The 7356-nt window shown below is 41.0% G+C and overlaps 1 pseudogene; it reads right to left on the bottom strand.

Moving 5' to 3' along the window:
• Positions 1–3762: 3762 nt before the first annotated feature.
• Positions 3763–3880, bottom strand: LOC145390494 (5S ribosomal RNA; annotated as a pseudogene).
• Between the last annotated feature and the right edge of the window lie 3476 nt (positions 3881–7356).

Here is a 7356-nt window from a genome sequence, read left to right as displayed (position 1 = left end):
TGGAAGGGTGCAAGGAATAAATGTGTTGGGAGAGTTGAATGATTCTTTGATCACGAAGGAAGAAGTGGACAAGGCAGTAAAGGATATGAAAACAGGGAAAGCTGCAGGTATGGATGGGTGTGCTGTGGAATGCCTGAAGGGTGGTGGGGTGACTATTGTTGACTGGTTAGTAAGATTGTTGAATGTGTGCTTTGAGAAAGGTATGGTGCCAATTGACTGGGCAAGTGCTTGTGTGGTCCCGTCTATAAAGGCAAGGGTGATAAGTATGAATGTACTAGCTTTAGGGGTATAAGTCTGTTGAGTGTTGTAGGTAAAGTGTATGGTAGAGTGTTAATTATGAGAGTTAGAGAGGGTACAGAGGGAGTGATTAGTGATGAGCAGTGTGGCTTTAGGAGAGGGAGGAGATGCGTTGATCAGGTGTTTGCTGTGAGACAAGTGTGTGAAAAGTATTTAGCGAAAGGCAAGGATGTGTTTTGGGCATTTATGGATTTAGAGAAAGCGTATGATAGAATTGATAGGGAGGCTTTGTGGACTGTTTTAAGATTGTATGGACTTGATGGTAGGTTACTAAAAGGGGTGAAAAGTTTTTATGTAAATAGTAGAGCGTGTGTAAGAGTGGGAAATGCTGTGAGTGATTGGTTTCCCGTGAGAATGGGGCTGCGACAGGGATGTGTGATGTCGCCTTGGTTGTTTAATATTTACATGGATGGTGTTGTAAGGGAGGTGAATGCAAGAGTTTTAGGTGGTCTGAGTCTGGTAAATGTTGATGGAGGAGAGTGGAATCTGAAGCAGCTGCTGTTTGCAGATGATACTGCACTGGTGACTGATTCAGAGGAGAGATTGAGACAGTTGGTAGAGGAGTTTGGAAGGGTGTGTGAAAGAAGGAAATTGAAAGTAAGTGAGAATAAGAGTAAAGTGATGAAGTGTACGAGGTTGATAGATGGTAGGGGGATGAATATAGTTTTGAATGGTGAGTTGCTTGAGGAGGTGGATTGTTTTAAATATCTAGGGTCACATGTTGCTGTGGATGGAAGAATAGATGCAGAAGTGAAATTTAGAATAAATGAAGTAGGAAAGGTGCTGGGAGGAATGAAAAAAGTGTTTAAATGTCGTTCGCTTAGAATGGATGTAAAGAGAAGGTTGTATGAGGGTGTTGTGGTACCGAGTCCATTATATGGGGCTGAAACATGGAATGTGGGTGTAGCAGAGAGGAAAAGTTTGAATGTAATGGAGATGAGATGTCTGAGGAGTATGTGTGGAGTGACGCGTATGGATCGAGTGCGAAATGATGAAGTGCGAAGGAGAACTGGAGTTGTTCGGGAGATGGCTGGTAGAGTTGAGCAGAGGGTGTTGCAACGGTTTGGGCATATGGAGAGAATGGATAATGAACGATTGGTGAAAAAGATAACTAGATCTGATGTGAGAGGTGTAAGGCTGAGAGGGAGACCACGAATAGGATGGATGGACAGTGTGAAGAGAGCGCTGGATGCGAGAGGGATGTCTGTTGAGCAAGGAAGAGTGGCTGTGCGTGACAGAAATAAATGGAGAGAAATTGTGAATGAATAAGTGATGACGCAGCCCTGAGGGATATTCTTCCGCATTTGGTCTGATCAGCTAGTCAGGTCAGGTGCGGGTAAGGGGATGGGTCTGTTATGATGTGGCAGGGGTAAACCAGTTCTGCTGTCGGGCCCTGCTGCGGATGTCACTGATTGCATTGCGCAGTTGACCCTTGTGCGGTGTGATGCGGTGAGGATCTGTCTGTTCTCCCCTTTGGGGCTAAGATGCGAATGAATGTGTTTGAATGGATGAGTAAATGGAGAGTGAGTCGTCCTGTCTCGGCTACCTCCCTTTCCTTGGGGGAAGCAGCCTAGGTATATATATATATATATATATATATATATATATATATATATATATATATATATATATATACACACATATATATATATATATATATATATATATAAATCTTTATCTCTATACCAATATCTGTCTTTCTCCCTTTCTCTCTCTCTCTCTCTCTCTCTAAATCTACATCTCTTTACCGATATCTGTCTCTATACCGCTATTTCTATCTCTATTTCTATCTCAGTATCGTTATCTCTTTCTCTATATCGATATCTCTATATCGTCGATATTTCAATCTCTATATCTCTATCTCTATCGCTAACTCTCTCTTTCTCTGTATATCCATCTTTCTATCTCTATTTCTCTATCTGTCTCTCTCTCTCTATATATCAATATCTCTCTCTCAGTCTTTATCTATCTATCTCTATCTATCTCTATATCCATATCTCTATATCGATATCTCTATTTTTGTCTCTAGATCGATATCTGTCTCTGTCTGTCTGTCTCTGTCTGTCTGTCTGTCTGTCTGTCTGTCTGTCTCTCTCTCTCTCTCTCTCTCTCTCTCTCTCTCTCTCTCTTAAATATCTATTATCTATCTATAACCATATATATCTCTCACTCTATCTCTATCTACCTATCTCCGTCTATTTGTATATCTATATATCTATATCTGTTTATCTTTCTCTCTCCATCGATAGATAGATAGATAGACAAATAGATAGAAAGATAGATTAATTCAGCTACAGATTGTTCTAAGTATCGCAAAGCTATAAGACTACTCGCTTCAATTATTTATGATATGAACGTTTGGTAAATTGTAATGTTTCAAAGGCTTTTCGTCTCATTTCAAAGGCTTTCTGTCTCATTAACTCTCCTCCTTTTACTGGCTTCCTTCAACCTCTGTCTCTTCGCCGCACTGTTGCATCTTTATTTCTTTTCTATCGCTACTTCAGTGGTCGCTGCTCCTCTTACATCTCTCCACCTCTACGACGGGCGCGTGGCATCCGTCTAGCAGTAAACTCTCATCCCTTTTCTGTCCAGCTCTCTAATGCAAGAGTTAACCGTTACTCCCAGTCCTTCATTTATGCAACAGGTCAACTCTGGAACTGTCTCCCTCTGTCTGTATTTCCTGCTTCCTCTGATCTCCAGTCTTTCAAACAGTGTGTCCAGGTATCTCGAAATGAACGGATCTTGAATTTGGCTCTTTTTTGTATTGTTTTTGTTTTTTCTTGGAGGGAATTGTTTTGCGGGCTTCTGGCCTTTGGTTCGTTTTTCCTCACATTAAAAAAAAATCATTGTGACTTTCCTCGTGTTGTTAAGCCTGTAGCATTGAAGTTTCCCATGGGAGGTTGATGAGAAGGTCGCCTCAACAGAAAAGATGACTCTCCCCCAGTAACCCAGTTTTTTTTTTTTTTTTTTTTTTTTTTTTTTTTTTTTTTTAATAACAGAACAGAGGAAGGAAAAACAAATGAATTAAAAACAAATAATTCATACACCAGATTACTGGTGTCCTCTGTTCATAATATATCTGTAACAGTTAGACTTGAACAGCTGTAGGTTGAAGTTTGGGGGGAAATAACTCTGGGGAAGCAAGTTCCAAAGAGATGCAGTACGGGGAACAAATACTGACTGTGTACTGTTCGGTGGTGTGGCCATGAGAGATAGACAGACAGACAGACAGGCAGAGAGAGAGAGAGAGAGAGAGAGAGAGAGAGAGAGGAAAAAAAAATTAAATAGGTAATGTGTAATCGAATATATAAATAAATCTTATGGAATATATATTACAGTATAAAGGTAGAAAATCATTCATTGCCAGACGCCATGTATCCCAAACGGGGTGGCCAAGGTCTTAGAGTTAATTGTTTTACAGGGAGGGGCACTAATCCTCCACCAACCCCACTTGACACGTAGGGATGCCAACAGCATCTGGTGTTCCCAGGCGGTCACCCATCCAAGTACTAACCAGACCCAACGTTGCTTAACTTCGCTGATCGGACGGGAAGCAGTGTACTCATTAATGTGTATTGTTTATCAAAAATGAAAAGGACATAATGTTTTATAGTTATGTTCGGGAACACATCTATGCATAGGCAAGGAGTGGTCACGTAACATGTAACGTGTGAGGGTGGACTGGTTTCCATGGTGCTGGTAAGGTCACAGAGATACAGACAAGGTTCAGGGCTGTGCAGTATGTGGAGTTACTAGAGGAGGTGATGCTGCCTACTATCCGCTCATGCACTCTTCCGTATCCCGAGAACATAATTTTCATGCACGATAATTGTCCCGTGCACACGGCGAGAGTTGTGCGAACATGGTTTGAGGATCAGCGCCACTTTTGCTTGATCTAAATCCCCTTGAGTACGTTTGAGCCAATATTGTTAATGTTTGGGAGCTCAACGAGGAAAGGACGCCACAGCAACTGTTGCGTCACATGATGAGGGAATGGGAGGGCCTCAGGAGAAAGCCTCACATCATTCACAATCATGTGGCATCACAGCCTGACCGCCTTCACGATGTGATTACCATCAATGGTCTCTGGACAAAATATTGAGCGAAATTAAGGTGGCAAATTTATTTTGAGTTAATAGTTTCATCCAATGATGTTTTCATGCTATATTATCATATTCGTTTGGGCAGTTTTCCGAATATAACAAGAGTATTATGTATTTGTCATGTATAGATCACGCGTTATTTTGGAGAGAACATTATTTTATATTATGAGGAATGAATATTTTGTCAGGAAATTATCTATCTATTGCCAGACACCTTAATCCCCTAAGGGGTGGCCACAAACAAATAGCCTCCATGTTGCCCTGTCCCCCGCCATTTCATTGCCCTGCTCGCAGCTCACACCCCCCTCTCTCATATACCTCTCCACTCCATCCCTCCATCTCATCCTTGGCCTCCCCCTCCCTCTCCCCCCCCTTCCACCTCACTCACATACACTCTCCTCATCAGTCTCTCGCTCTCCACCCTCTCCACATGTCCAAACTACCTCGGTGTGTTTCTCGTAACGCTTCCTATCACATCCACATCCATACCACAACGCTCCTTCTCTTCCTCATTTGTCTGTCTGTCTGTCCATGTGACTCCACATGCTCCTCTCAAATAACTCATTTCCACTGCTCTCACTCTTGACTTCTGTCCCTCCAACAAGGTCCAAGCTTCACTTCCATACGTTAGAGTTCGTACTGCAATACCGTCATGTAGTAGCTTTTTCACTTCCGTGCTCACTTCCCTATTTCTTATCACTAGTTTCATGGAACCAGCAACCTTCTTTCCTTGTTGCACCCTTTCAAGCACTTCACCCTCTAAACTTCCATCCCTGCTAATTACACTACCCAAGTATTTAAACGCACTCACATTTTCCATTACCTCAGGAAACTTACTGTAAATTATTATGATTTTCTTCTATGCCTACCTATGATGAGAATGATGAGATATAGTAGAATAAACTAACTGAAAATTATTATGATTTTGTTCTATGCTTACCGATGATGAGATATAGGCTAGTAGAGTTGAAACATTATCAACATTAGTGACAAATATATGTTAGGCAAACACAAACCCTCATAATTGATTACCATGCCGTCCCTGTATTCATTTTCACCACCTGAGAAAACATGTCCGATTTAATGATTGCGATGACTTTTCTTGGAAAGATAAAAGGAGATAAAATCGTTGTGAGATATGTGTTGAAATCAGCGTCGTGCTCATCTCGCATCTATATCGCACACGGTAAACATCCAGGCAATCGATAGTGATGCCGGTAAGCGATACACAAATAAAGTCAAAACAATCATATGATCTCAAAGCCCGTATCGACCACTTTGTGGTAACTTTGATGGGCAAATCAGCGGACAGCCAGTGCCCATAAGGGAGGAAAATCATCAGACATTTCCCGGTGGTCTGGCACCGGCCATGAGCCAAGAACCCTGCCATCCTCAAAAAGTTGCCTCTTTAACCATACTGTTTTTCTGCACTTTTCATTGTTTTCTCTTTTTACAATTGCAACAATTTATATGCCATACGGTGTTATTTCTTTATCTTTTCAACTGCGTTGCACATGGTCATATCGCACTCAATCGCTTCCGACCACCTACTGACTACTAGTCGACTTTACTGCCTGACCAGCTACTCAGCAGTTTGGACAACATCACAGTCATGTCTGACAGACTATGACCGATGAGGGCACAGTCCGCCAGTTACTGCCCGATAGGCGAGAATGTGGACGGGGCTTAACAACTTAGCCTACATCGAGGAACTGACTAACGTCAAGCAACATAATTATGTATTGAAGCGAGGGAACAACCTCACGGCTGCCACTGTTAATTGACGCTAGTTACCCATTTGGTAGCCTCTTTATTCCACTGTCTTCATCGTTGTCTCTTTCCTACCATCTCCAAACACTGTGGGGGAGGGATCGGTGTTGGTTTGGTGCTGCAAATTAAAACTGAATATTTGGTTACCTAGTCCCTGTTTGATGTTACAGAAAGATGTCTTATGCACCTCATGGACGTGAAAGTAATTAAGTGGAGCTGCTAGGAATAATTTTAAAGTAACCATCTCATAATATATGAATGTTGTTGATTATCTTATTATTTTTTGCGTTTCTAATGCAATGCATTTATACTGAGAATGAGCCCCGAGAGGGGGTACTGTCTGCAGAGACGTGGGCGAAAGGGTTTTGGCACCCCTTTGGTCCCTAATCAATCCTTTTCAGCTCGTGAACTGTCCCTCGTTTCTTTCTTTTTTCCTCGTGCTTGCTGTCCCTCTCTATTTCCTCCTCCCTTGTGTTACAAGGTCTTATTGGCTTAGTACAGTCTTCTCTCTTCTTATTTCAATATATTTGGTGAAATATAAGAGGTAGTAAGATAACAAATAGATTAGTATTAATATACTGCCTATGCATACTAACAGATATCATGTGTTATAGAGAATAATAACCCATCAAATTGATGAAATGTTATACCAATATTACATTCTTTAAAGAAAGCATTGCCATTTCTCTTCGTTAGAGGTCAACATCTATTAATCTGATTCACTAGACTTCGTTTCCACTGCTTCGAATATAATGAATAAACGAAACTACCAGCTGAGATGCAGCTCTTCTGTGCTTTGTTTCCAGTTACGTTTTACGGATTGTTGACGCTTATTACTCCATTATACTCCACGTTCGATCATGAAATCCTGAAGTATTATCTATACATTATTTCGTACCACTTATTACTTATTAACCTTGATTTACGTATAATATGAGAATATTTGCTTCACCACCACTCGAAAGTTCAGCCAGTCACGGTCCACCTTACACAGGCTCTAGGTTCTGAGCAGTTCATTCATAAAAATACGTGAACTTACTACAGGGAACTGCCAGATGTCTCCATATACACCTCGATATTTTTTCGCACTTTCTACTTGCTCAACTGTACATTTAAGCCTCTGTATATATATATATATATATATATATATATATATATATATATATATATATATATATATATATAT

This window comes from Coenobita brevimanus, chromosome 14 (assembly GCF_032717465.1).
Source record: "Coenobita brevimanus isolate Jiangsu-jjx chromosome 14, ASM3271746v2, whole genome shotgun sequence".
Classification (NCBI taxonomy): Eukaryota; Metazoa; Arthropoda; class Malacostraca; order Decapoda; family Coenobitidae; genus Coenobita; species Coenobita brevimanus.
This window is presented reverse-complemented; position numbering and strand designations above follow the sequence as displayed.